This window comes from Hyla sarda, chromosome 6 (assembly GCF_029499605.1).
Source record: "Hyla sarda isolate aHylSar1 chromosome 6, aHylSar1.hap1, whole genome shotgun sequence".
Taxonomy (NCBI): Eukaryota; Metazoa; Chordata; class Amphibia; order Anura; family Hylidae; genus Hyla; species Hyla sarda.
Window position 1 is genome coordinate 279,258,002 of NC_079194.1, and position 14,325 is coordinate 279,272,326.

The 14,325-nt window shown below is 41.6% G+C and overlaps 1 protein-coding gene across 5 annotated transcripts in view; it reads right to left on the reverse strand.

Moving 5' to 3' along the window:
• Positions 1–9,450, reverse strand: part of SIPA1 (signal-induced proliferation-associated 1) — a 111,302-nt gene extending 101,852 nt beyond the window's left edge. For 2 of the 5 annotated variants that reach the window (XM_056527453.1, XM_056527461.1), the window contains exon 1: positions 1,939–2,063. The gene's annotated coding sequence lies outside the window, so the exon portion shown is untranslated. Of the gene's footprint in view, positions 1–406; positions 427–1,200; positions 1,220–1,938; positions 2,064–9,278 lie in introns of those variants that run through there. The other 3 variants (XM_056527454.1, XM_056527459.1, XM_056527460.1) reach the window with 3 other exon arrangements.
• Between the last annotated feature and the right edge of the window lie 4,875 nt (positions 9,451–14,325).

Below are 14,325 nucleotides of genomic sequence, written 5' to 3' on the forward strand. Positions count from 1 at the left end.
CATCACGTCGTTACGCACGCTGACGCACGTACGCGACGACGTGATGACGAAGAAGGAGAGCGCCGGCCATACAGGGGATCCCTGAACGGAGAAGACACCGAGGAGGCAGGTAAGGTCCCTCCCGGTGTCCTGTAAGCACTAACCCGGCTATTCTGTCGGGCTGTTCGGTCAGCTTTGATCGCCGCATCTGAAGGGTTAATACAGGGCATCACCGCGATCGGTGATGTCCTGTATTAGCCGCGGGTCCCGGCCGTTGATGGCCGCAGGGACCGCCGCGATAGGGGTGTATTCGCCGTATAAGACGCACCGACTTTTCCCCCCCAGTTTTGGGGAAGAAAAAGTGCGTCTTATAAGGCGAAAAATACGGTATACAGTGGAGAATAAATAATGTAAGGAGCACAGTCACCTTCACAGTTCTGTTCTCACACATCAGGCAAGTGGCATACTGAGCTATTCCATTGTCTCCAGTTCATTGTGAAGAAGAACATATGTACACCTTATGAATAAATGATGATACTACTGGAAGGAAGAAAGAGGGATGGAAGAGAGAGCAGAGCCGAGGAATACACTGGGGGGAGATAAGTGTTAACAATGATTGGTATTGAGCAGTGAACAGAGGCCCCTCTGTAGAATGAAACCACCTCCCCGCATGACATACTGGTCTATATTATCCGGCCCGGGAAACCAGCCTGTACTGTATATTGAAATAGCCGATTATAAATAACACAGAAAACCAATAAACGCATGACTGGGAGCCCACGTAAGACCTGTTTACATTACTGGAACGACAGGGTATACAACGCGCTGCATTGCATAGATACCTTCCTGCATAAGGCAGCAGTAATACCGTACGGTGTGCGCGGCGGGTACATGGCCCCCCGTAATACAACGGAAAATGTGATACTAATGTGAAGTCATTACTAGAAATGACTACGGACAAAGTCCATAGAACAAGAGACTTGGGAGAATTCACCATGAAAATACACTTAACTGCCAAGGAAGATTTAGGACTCCAGGGACCAGATTGGGTTTCACATGCAGATGGGACTACCAAGACCACAATGCATTGCAAATTCTAAAGAGCGTCTGTATGGTCATGATGCAATGTACGGATAAACAGTGTAATAATGTCTCTATAAATGAGAGACCCCATTCATGGATCGCCCACATCTCGGTCTCATATCCCTCCCTGTTACTCACATGCACCTCTTCCCCTCCTCTGTCTCTTTCTCTCTCTCTCTCTCTCTCTCTCTCTCCCCACTCACATCCTTTCCCCCCCTGTCTAGGTCTGTCACTTCCTCTGTCTGTTTCTGCTCCACATGCCCTTTTTCCTCTGTCATCCGAGCGGATATTCGAGAGACAGAATTGAAAGAAAAATGACTTTCGTAGATGGCGGAAAAAAAAAATAAAAAATCAAATAAAAAGAAATAAATATATAAATAAATAAATAAAACTGCAACTATAGTCCACTAATAGTATCCGGGACTGGCGGTAGTCCATTCGCTATACTAAGCACAGGAGTACAATGTAACACGTGTAGTTCTGAGGACTGCTGGTCATCACATATGGAGGATAGGTAACACACATGGTTAGATGTAACATTGTGTCCGCAAACAAGATAGGATACATGTAGCCATGTGCAACAAACCAGCTGCTGAGCCTATTGCACAGGGCCTGTGCATGTCAGGTTGTAGGCCAGTGTATGCCAGCCAGGGCGCCTCCAGCTGTTGCAAAACTATGACTCCCAGCATGCCCGGACAGCCTTCGGCTGTCCGGGCATGCTGGGAGTCGTAGTTTTGCAACAGCTGGAGGCACCCTGGTTGGGAATCACTGTCGTAGGCAGTGCTAGCGCAGAGGTGATAGTTGTTCAGCGGGGCACACACACACACACACACACATACAGTCACATATACAATGTGTGCGGTCACTGTCACCTACCTCTGGGCTCATCTGCTTTCCTCTGTGATCTGTAGCTCAGCTTTCTCTCTCCACCACTCCCCCAGTCCCCTCTTTCTCTCAAACAGCTGCAGGCTGCTGCTGCTGCTCCACTGTCAGTTTCCTCCCATCAGCATCTCCTCCTCTGACCTCTCTCTTCCTCCACCCCCCTTCCACTTCCTCACTCCCTTCCTCCCATCCTCCCCCCCCCCCCCCACACCCCCCCTCCTAAAGTGAATAGGGAGCCATGAACCTCTCCTTCCTCACACCGGGCTGACACATCACTCATGGGGTTTTGTCCCTTTTTTTCGTAATAAAAGTCTCCTACAGTAAGAGGATCAGAATCTGGAGTCACTCAAGCAGCCATTGATCTACTTACTGCAGCCGAATCCCAATTCTAAGGGCACAATGCCAGCTGCATGGCAAAGCCCCATGAAAGAACACGGCGGTGTGCAAGGAAAACATAGTCATTTGCTTCTCGCATGTGTGACGGGTATATGCCTTGCTTTTGTTAACCTTAAAAACTGACAACAAATTGCGACAAAGCAAACAGTGGTCGCAGGTAACAAATACACATTGTGGCTGTGATCGCTTGTTTACAAATAGTTACATTTATTTATTTATAAAACTTAAATTGTAGCGAGGGCTGCCTGTGAGAACTGCAACCATTCATTGCATGGTGTGTGTGTGTGTGTGTGTGTATATATATATATATATATATACAGTGGTCCCTCAAGTTACAATATTAATTGGTTCCGGGACGACCATTGTATGTTGAAACCATCGTATGTTGAGACCAGAACTCTATGGAAACCTGGTAATTGGTTCTAAAGGCACCAAAATGTCATCCAAAAAAATAGGAAAAAGTGAGGATTAAAGAAAAATAAGTAGATAACTAATATAGATAAAGCAAATCCTTACATATAAAAGTAAGAAAGATCTGCTGGGAGCTGTAAATCACTGTCTATGTCAGTGTTTCCCAAGCAGGGAGCCTCCAGCTGTTGCAAAACTACAACTCCCAGCATGCCCGGACAGCCAAAGGCTGTCCGGGCATGCTGCGAGTTGTAGTTTTGCAAAAGCTGGGGGTGCCCTGCTTGGGAAACACTGGTCTATGTAGAGGACAGGAGCTTCTTCAGGGTCCTGTACAGTACACGCAATGTCCCAAAAAAGTAATGGAGTCACCCTCACCTGGTTTCCAAAAGAGCAGGTAACCCTGGTACAGGTAAAGTGTACAGAACATGTAATACCAGACACCAGTCAGTGCATACACTTCAGTAATACAGGTGTTTTACCAGTGAATGCCCATTTTGATTGGTCGGTTCTTCAAGCCATTGACACGTTTCACAGATCTGGACTGTCTGTACATTGTATGTTGAGTGTGGTTTCAACTTACGATGGTCCAGAAAAGACCATTGTATGTTGAAACTATTGTATGTTGAGGCCATTGTAAGTTGAGGGATCACTGTATATAGATGCAAATCATAAAATGTTGCAGTATCTTGTAATACCTTTTTTATTGGACTTACAGCATTTTGTAGAGACAAGCTTTCGGGATTCCTCCCTTTATCAAGTCCAAATTGGGAGGAATCCCGAAAGCTTGTCTCTACAAAATGCTGTTAGTCCAATAAAAAAGGTATTACAAGATACTGCAACATTTTATGATTTGCATCTGCATTACTGGACTAATACGGCTACTCAAATTTACTATATATATATATATATATATATATATATATATATATATATATATATATATATATGTATATATATATATTAAATTTGAGTAACCGTATTAGTCCGGAGATTTGCTTTGGAGAAATCCCCAAAATTCTGTTAGTCCGATAAAAAAGGTATTAGAAGATAATGCAACATTTTATATATAGTACAGACCAAAAGTTTGGACACACCTTCACATTCAAAGTTTTCTTTATTTTCATGACTATGAAAATTGCAGATTCACACTGAAGGCATCAAAACTATAAATTAACACATGTGGAATTGTAGACGTAACAAAGACGTGTGAAATAACTGAAAATATGTCATATTCTAGGTTCTTCAAAGTAGCCACCTTTTGCTTTGATTACTGCTTTGCACACTCTTGGCATTCTCTTGTTGAGATTCAAGAGGTAGTCACCTGAAATGGTTTTCACTTCACAGGTGTGCTGGTGTGGAGGAGGAGGTGTGACGGTGTGTGTGTGTGTGTGGGGGGGGGGGGCTTTACTGGTGACACTGTTGGGGATTTATTCAAAATTGAAGGCATACTGAACCAGCATGGCTACCACAGCATCTTGCAGCGGCTGCTATTACATCCGGTTTGCGTTTAGTTGGACCATCATTTATTTTTCAACAGGACAATGACCCCAAACACACCTCCAGGCTGTGTAAGGGCTATTTGACCAAGAAGGAGAGTGATGGGGTGCTGTGCCAGATGACCTGGCCTCCACAGTCACCGGACCTGAACTCATTCGAGATGGTTTGGGATGAGCTGGACCGCAGAGTGAAGGCAAAAGGGCCAACAAGTGCTAATCATCTCTGGGAACTCCTTCAAGACTGTTGGAAGACCATTTCAGGTGACTACCTCTTGAAGCTCATCAAGAGAATGAGTGTGCAAAGCAGTAATCAAAGCAAAAGGTGGCTACTTTGAAGAACACAGAATATGACATATTTTCAGTTATTTCACACTTTTTTGTTATGTATATAATTCCACATGTTACTTCATAGTTTTGATGCCTTCAGTGTGAATCTACAATTTTCATAGTCATGAAAATAAAGAAAACTTTGAATGAGAAGGTGTGTCCAAACTTTTGGTCTGTACTGTGTGTGTATATATATATATATATATATATATATATATATATATATATATGAAGAAAGAGGAGTCTAGCGTCCAGAAACTCGGAGGAAAATATTTATTCACCAGATGGTCATGACAGGAACACAGGGTACAGTGACGCGTTTCGGCTTTACAACGAAGCCTTAGTCATACACAAATTGTACTACAAAAAGACCGGGTTTTATACATGTGGGTGGGCGGATATGACGTAACGGCACACCTGTACTGACAGGTGGACGTGACGTCAAGGCCACACCTACACAAGATGGTATAACCACCCACATGTAGAAACCAATGGCAACCGCCACTGCAAGACATGCAAAACATAAACCAAAAGAATTTTTTATCTAAGATTTATCAAATATGGACGCTTTTACATGAAAACAGTATTAAAATATTTTATAATATATTAACATACATAAATATGACAATTTCTTTATTACAAAAATATCTTAAATATAAAAGAGAAGAAAGATATCAACATCATTTGTAAGATACAGAAATCTATTTCTCATAGTAATAAAAGAAAAACCGCATATCCATGAAGCATTCACACTCATGGTTTATATAAATGAGTGTGTTGCGGAATTATGCTATCGCACTACAAAAATGGAACAGCTAGAACCATGATAGTCATTGAAGAATAAACAGATAAGAAGGGGGGAAAAGAGGGGGGTGGGAAAAAAAGGGGGGGGGGGGGGAACAGGGGGGGAGGGGAAGGGAAAAGGAGGGAAAGGTTAATGTGGGAAGGGGCAGTGACCCAGAGAAGAGGAAAGAAAAAAAGAGGAAAAGAAAACTCAAAAATACTCAAAAAAGTAATAAACTCAAAAAATGCAAAAAAATCAAGAAATTATGTCAGTAATGTAGGATCGTATCCATTCTTTTATTCAAACCTTGAGGATATCTAGTCCCCAGCTTCAGGATCCAAAAGATCTCACGGTCTAGGATCTTATGTTTTATGTCTTTGATGGGTATCACTTCTGATATGCACGGTGAAACAGATAATGGTGATGATAGAAATGTCATTCATAGCTTTAGTCAAAATAGAAACATTAAGTTTGATAACAGAAATAATTCACCAGTAGTGTTTTCTACCCAGTATAGCATAGAGTTTCACAAAATTAAGAAGGTCATCAATAAGTATATGCCGATCTTAAGTAGTGATCCAGATTTTAAACAGGCTTTGATAGGGGGCCATAGATGTGTGTCTAAGAAAGCACCCACTATTGGCCAACGTCTCTCTCCTAGCCTGTTCCAGAATAAGGCCTCGACTAAACCCACTTGGCTGACATACATTGGATCATTCAAGTGTGGGGCTAAAAGGTGCATTTGTTGCAGCTATATTTTTAATTCTACTACATTTGTGTCTGCAGTTAACCATACTAGTTTTCCAATCAAGCAGTATGTAAACTGTAACACCACTGGTGTCGTATACCTGTTCACATGCATTAGCTGTCAGGTACAATACGTAGGCTGCACTACAAGTTCTCTAAAAATGAGGATTCGGAAACATATTTCCGATGTACCGCATTTCCTATCTAGGAACGTCTCAATGGTATCCAAGCACTGCGCGGAGGCGCATGCTGGGGATACCTCTGGCCTCCGGCTTCAGGGGATTGAAAGGGTCACGGTTCCAATTAGAGGAGGTAATTTAAAACATAAGATCCTAGACCGTGAGATCTTTTGGATCCTGAAGCTGGGGACTAGATATCCTCAAGGTTTGAATAAAAGAATGGATACGATCCTACATTACTGACATAATTTCTTGATTTTTTTGCATTTTTTGAGTTTATTACTTTTTTGAGTATTTTTGAGTTTTCTTTTCCTCTTTTTTTCTTTCCTCTTCTCTGGGTCACTGCCCCTTCCCACATTAACCTTTCCCTCCTTTTCCCTTCCCCTCCCCCCCTGTTCCCCCCCCCCCTTTTTTTTCCCACCCCCCTCTTTTCCCCCCTTCTTATCTGTTTATTCTTCAATGACTATCATGGTTCTAGCTGTTCCATTTTTGTAGTGCGATAGCATAATTCCGCAACACACTCATTTATATAAACCATGAGTGTGAATGCTTCATGGATATGCGGTTTTTCTTTTATTACTATGAGAAATAGATTTCTGTATCTTACAAATGATGTTGATATCTTTCTTCTCTTTTATATTTAAGATATTTTTGTAATAAAGAAATTGTCATATTTATGTATGTTAATATATTATAAAATATTTTAATACTGTTTTCATGTAAAAGCGTCCATATTTGATAAATCTTAGATAAAAAATTCTTTTGGTTTATGTTTTGCATGTCTTGCAGTGGCGGTTGCCATTGGTTTCTACATGTGGGTGGTTATACCATCTTGTGTAGGTGTGGCCTTGACGTCACGTCCACCTGTCAGTACAGGTGTGCCGTTACGTCATATCCGCCCACCCACATGTATAAAACCCGGTCTTTTTGTAGTACAATTTGTGTATGACTAAGGCTTCGTTGTAAAGCCGAAACGCGTCACTGTACCCTGTGTTCCTGTCATGACCATCTGGTGAATAAATATTTTCCTCCGAGTTTCTGGACGCTGGACTCCTCTTTCTTCTGCTGTTCAATTGGGCGAGGTCCGCGCTCTGTCCGTGCGCACCTGGGGTGAGCTGAAGCATCGCTGTTTCTCTATCTTATATATATATATATATATATATATATATATATATATTTATTTATTGTTTTCAAACACATATCCCTTTCACAATGTATAAATTCCAATTTTGTACCAAAAGGTCTCAAGTCGTATAAATATCCAGCTGGAGACCTACATAGCGACTCATTTGATAAAGAATGGGATGCCTTTTTTCACGCACAATCAATAGAAACAGTCAAAATGATCATCAAAAGACGCACTCAGATATTGGCAGAGATAGAAGAACAGATATCTAAGGTGAAAGTAGAAATGGAAAAATTTACTAAAAACTATGAATGTTTGAAAAATCAAGAAAGTATCTGTAGAAAATTAGATAAAACTGAGAAAGACAATTTTCAGAAAAAAAAGAAATAAATTTAGAAATGATTCCCCACGTCCCTCAGACTCTGCTCCAACCCAGCCTAAATCAACAGTATACAATGTCACCACTCGAAACAGATTTCAACCACTGTCAGAAGTTTTTTTTTATACAAACGCCCCAATTACACGAACCACCGTCCTTACTCTCCAAGAAACCACATAAATCCAAACACACCTTATTAGCACACCACCCCAAAAACTCAAATATACACTCAGAGACAATATGGTCCAGAAACAATCCAATTTCCACACTACCAATCACAACACACACACAGACCGCACTACAACCATCTCTCACGTTCGTCCTCACACCAAGTACCACTATCCTCCACACCACTTTCACCACCAATCAGAAACAACGACTACTTCCCCTACCGACTCTTCCGCTCATGACAACCAACACATTGACGCCACCATTGATACCCCCTCTCTCTCAAACGATCAATTTGGCACCGATGCACAATTCCCAAATAGACACCACGGAGAACCAAACCCCAACACGAAAAACAAGCCATGCCGAAGACATAGAACAAGACAAAAAATAAGGAAAATAAACGAAATACAGATTCAGATTCTGTTCAAAAACTCTGAAACCAGAACATATAACAAAGGGTTGAAATTTGCTCCAAATGAACCAATAGACAAATTTAGAACATATATAGGAATTGAAGAATACATGCGAAAACTTTGTCTTAAAAAATGTCACCCAAAAAATCTGATTGAACAACAACTTATCACCAGACAGCAATACACCCATACTCTACTAAAACCCAAATCCCAATTTTATCCCAAACAGGAGATAAGTGAGACAATGATAGCTTTCAAACTAAATGTAGAACATGATATTAAAAAACTAAAACCACAAAAGAAATACAACCAGAAAATCATTATTGATGAAAGAGTTACAAAAAGAGGATCAAATAGTTATCGACCAGCCGACAAAGGGGGAGGGATAGTGATCCAGGATGTAGATAAGTATAATTCAGAGTGCCATAGCCAACTATCCGATACCAATACATATAAACCATTAACTCATAACCCAGCTGAAAACTTCATATCTGAACTTCAACATATTTGTATTGAAGCCTGTGACCAACAAATAATTACTAAATCAGAATATGACTACATAACCACTACCGAAAACCGTATACCCCTATTTTATTGTATCCCAAAAATCCACCAGAATTCAATTAAACCTCCAGGAAGACCCATAATATCTGGGATAGAATCCATCACCTCTCACTTATCCAAGTATATAGACATCATCCTACAACCACATGTTAAACAAACCCCATCTTACATCAAAGATTCTACACAAACCATCAGAGAAATAGAAGCAATACAGTGGCAACCAGATTGGGTATTAGGAACAATAGACGTCAGTTCACTATACACCTCCATTAATCATGAACAGGGAATCACAGCTGTTCTGCCTCTCCAGTCTAAGCATTGAAAGTGTGATCTCTGAAACTTACAGTTTGTGAAGAGATAGTAGTAACCTCAATCTTAGTTGAATTGGCTGACAGTGACTCGATCCAAAAGACACCTTGTAAATTGTGATGAAGTTTATTCCAAACTGTGCTGATCATACACCCCGAAGAACAAATGGATAGGTCAAAAGATCATGCTGTGAGCAGCTAACTGGCACATGTGGATGAGATGAAGGATGAAGCAACAAGACAAGAGTGAAGGGAGGGGAAGAGTCAATACTGAGAACAGAATGAAGGGGAGAGAGAAGGGACACACAGGATAAAAAGGCAAACCATGCATGTGTAACATGACACTCCCCGTCTAAATCTATGATTTCTAATAACAACAATAAACTTTAGTTAAGTCCATGTATAATAGATATTTCTTCTTCTGGAACAACTCTCTCCGCATCAGGCCGGTGTGATGGGTTCATCTTCCTGTTTAGGCAGAAGCAGTGCCAGCTCGTTTACGGGTCTGAAGTAGTGTCTTGCAGAACCTCCTTTCAATACTTTAACTTCTACTTTACACACCTTGCCACCATTACTTGGAATAGTCCTTGTAATAAGACCCATAGGCCAATCGTTACGATGAGCATCCCTTTCTTTAAGGAGAACTATGTCTTCGGCTTGCTGGTCAGGTTTGCTGACTTCCCATTTTCTTCGACTTTGATGATTGCAAAGGTACTCCATCTTCCAATGGCTCTAAAACGCATTAGCAAGATGTTTGACCCGTTTCCATTGGTATTTGTAAATATTTTGACAATCGAAGTCCCGAGGAGGAATAGTGGCTACTCCGATCTTTTGAGTTAGAAGAGTGGCTGGTGTTAGCAATACTGGAGACTCTAGGTCTGAGGAGGCAGGAACAAGTGGTGTCGCATAAATTATTGCTGACACCTCTGCAAGGAAGGTGACCAAGACTTCATGTGTGAGCTGGGAAGATTGGTGGTCCAGCAGCATAGAGTCCAGGATTTTCCTAGAAATCCCAATAGTGAGTTCCCAAGATCCACCCATATGGGAGGAATGTGGCGGGTTGAATTCCCATTACATTTGTTCTCATTGAAGAAGTTAAAATTTGTGTCCCGCAGTTGGATCTAAGTAACTTTACAGGTCCATGTATGGAAACAAATCTTCTGAAAGTGTTAATAAAGCAAGAAGTGTCCATTGATTCTATAACTTTGATATGCACTTCACGAATGCTTAAACAAGTAAATTGCATGGCCCAACATTTATTGTTGATGACTCCGCCATGAGTCTTACGTGTAACAACGGTCCAGGGGCCGAAAATGTCTAAACCAACATTAATAAAAGGTGGTTCAGTACTTAATCTTTCTGTTGGAAGCTCTGACATTTGTTGATTTAGATGTTTTCCTCTTAGTCTTTGGCACTTGACGAATTTATGGAGCATATACATCTCTTCATCCCGATTATCCAGAAACCTGTAGACCTTAGTGAAGTGACGGCCTTGGTGTCTCACTTGCTCATGGTAATGTCTGACTAGCAGAGCAGTAATATGGTGACGTCCTGGAATGATGAGGGGATTTTGCTCTTCACCCATCACATTAGACCTTGCTATGCAACCACCAACTCAGAGTAGTTTGTTCTGATTAATTATTGGATTCAACTGGTATAGAGGACTATCTTTAGATGGGTTGAGTCCCTCTGACATGTTGTGAATCGCTTGTGAATATACTACATGTTGGACACATTGGATGATGAGTCTTTCGGCTTTAGCAACCTCTGCAATTGTGGGGGACCCTTTACAGATGTGCCACTTCCGACACTGTTGATTATTGTCACCGCTGTTGGCAAAGTGTTGAGCAACGTGAATAAGACGTGCAATGGCTCGTACGGCAGAAGTCTCCTCTCCAGTCTAAGCATTGAAAGTGTGATCTCTGAAACTTACAGTTTGTGAAGAGATAGCAGTAACCTCATTCTTAGTACAATTGGCTTACAGTGACTTGATCCAAAAGACACCTTGTAGATTATGATGAAGTTTATTTCAAACTGTGCAGATCATACACCGATGAACAAATGGATAGATCAAAAGATCATGCTGTGAGCAGCTAACAGGAACATGTGGATGAGATGAAGGATGAAGCAAAAAGACAAGAGTGAAGGGAGGGGAAGAGTCAATACTGAGAACAGAATGAAGGGGAGAGAGAAGGGACACACAGGATAAAAAGGCAAACATGACAGCAGCCATTAATCACTGCTTATCCAATAATGACATGCCCCCAGTACACATCACATTCATTCCCGACAGCATCCGGTACATTCTCATACATAATTACTTTTGTTTTAACAACCAATTTTACCTACAGATTCTTGGTACCGCGATGGGGACCAGGTTCATGCCAAGCTTTGCAAATCTATTCATGGCATACTGGGAGAGGATTAATATCACCCCCCACCTAGGCGCGAACCTGGTCCTCTGGAAGCAGTACATAATATCATAATTTGGAATAATACTTCACACTCACTACAAACATTTATCGATTAATTAAATCAAAACACCTTCAAACTTCAGTTCACACCCCACATCAGTACTGAATTTTTTTTATTTTTAGACATCACTATCAGAGCTCACAACAACAGTCTCATCTGTAGCACCTATCGCAAACCCAAATCCAAAAATTGTTACATCAGGTTTGACAGTTGCCATTTACATCAATGGCTCACAAACATACCTACAGTCTGGAGAAGACACCTTCACACCTGAGACATCTGGAGCAGGATCTTATGAGGAGTGGGCCAAGATACCTCCAGTCTGGAGAAGACACCTTCCCACCTGAGACAGCTGGAGCAGTATCTTATGAGAAGTGGGCCAAGATACCTGCAGTCTAGAGAAGACACCTTCACACCTGAGACATCTGGAGCAGGATCTTATGAGGAGTGGGCCAAGATACCTGCAGTCTGGAGAAGACACCTTCACACTTGAGACAGCTGGAGCAGGATCTTATGAGGAGCAGGATAAGATACCTGCAGTATGGAGGAGACGCCTTCACACCTGAGACAGCTGGAGCAGTATCTTATAAGGAGTGGGCCAAGATACCTGAGACAGCTGGAGCAGGATTTTATTAGGAGTGGGCTAAGATACCTGCAGTCTGGAGAAGACGCCTTCACACCTGAGACATCTGGAGCAGGATCTTATGAGGAGGGGGCCAAGATACCTGCAGTCTGGAGAAGACACCTTCACACTTGAGACAGCTGGAGCAGGATCTTATGAGGAGTGGGATAAGATACCTGCAGTATGGAGGAGATACCTTCACACCTGAGACTACAACACTATATGCATGAGAATTTAGGGGTTCTCATTGGCAGATAGGGTCACATGGGGTTCATTGCTCTCTCTTAACCCCTTAAGGACCGAGGGTTTTTCCGTTTTTGCATTTTCGTTTTTTTCCTCCTTGCCTTTAAAAAATCATAACTCTTTCAATTTTGCACCTAAAAATCCATATGATGGCTTATTTTTTTGCGCCACCAATTCTACTTTGTAATGACATCAGTCATTTTGCCCAAAAATCTACGGCGAAACAGAAAAAAAAATCATTGTGAGACAAAATTGAAAAAAATAAAATGCTGTTTTGTAACTTTTGGGGGCTTCCGTTTCTACGTAGTACATTTTTCGGTATTAATTTTCCTGCATGTAGTTATGATTTTTTCTTATCTTAATTCTGTAGGTCCATACGATTAAAATGATACCCTACTTATGTAGGTTTGATTTTGTCGTACTTCTGGAAAAAATCATAACTACATGCATGAAAATTAATACGTTTAAAATTGTAATCTTCTAAACCCTATAACTTTTTTATTTTTGTGCATATGGGGCGGTATGAGGGCTCATTTTTTGCGCCGTGATCTGAAGTTTTTAGCAGTACCATTTTTGCATTGATAGGACTTATTTTGGACTTTGGAATTTTTTTGCATGTACGCCATTGACCGTGCGGTTTAATTAATGATATATTTTTATAATTCGGACATTTCCGCACGCGGCGACACCATATATGTTTATTTTAATTTTTATTTACACTGTGTTTTTTTTTTATGGGAAAAGGGGGGTGATTCAAACTTTTAATAGGGAAGGGGTTAAATGATTTCTATTCACTTTTTTTTAAACTTTTTTTTTGCAGTGTTATAGCTCCCATAGGGACCTATAACACTGTACACACTGATCTTTTACATTGATCACTGGTTTCTCATAAGAAACCAGTGATCGATGATTCTGCCGCTTGACTGCTCATGCCTAGATCTCAGGCACTGAGCAGTCATTCGGCAATCGGACAGCAATGAGGCAGGTAGGGACCCTCCTGCTGTCCTGTAAGCTGTTCGGGATGCCGCGATTTAGCCGCAGCTATCCCGAACAGCCCACTGAGCTAACCGGCATACTTTCACTTTCACTTTAGACGTGGCGTTCAACATTGAACGCCGCTTCTAAAGGGTTAATAGCGCGCGGCACCGCGATCAATGCCGCACGCTATTAGCCACGGGTCCCGGCCGTTGTTAGAGGCCGGGCCCGACCCGCTATGACGCGGGGCCACGCCGTGGCCCCGCGTTATAGATTGGGAGCGGACACATGACGTTCCAATACGTCATGTGTCCTTAAGGGGTTAAGAGTACAGTAACACATTTAACATACATATGCATAACAATAACAAAATAATTTATAAAAAATATAGTAATTTCTCAAAAAAGTGCGTACATAGTTAAAATAATCAGAAGTCTGTTAGTGGGCCCAACACCTGCTCTGCCCAGCAGCCGAAAACAGTCCGAAGCCACATGACATCCATTGGTGCTGGGATACCACATATTTCATTTATTGTGGTTTTCCAATTTGTCTGTGAAAAATGTTAGCTGTCCAAAACAAAAGAAATAATCGTGTTGGTAACCTTGTGTGTAATCCATGTGTCAGACACAAAATCTGCCGTCCGTGTCCAGCTTAAAGGGGTACTCCGGCCCTGAGTCATCTTATCCCCTATCCAAAGGATAGGGGATAAGATGTCTCACCGTGGGGGTCCCACCGCTGGGGACCCCCCGCAATCTTGTATTCGCCACC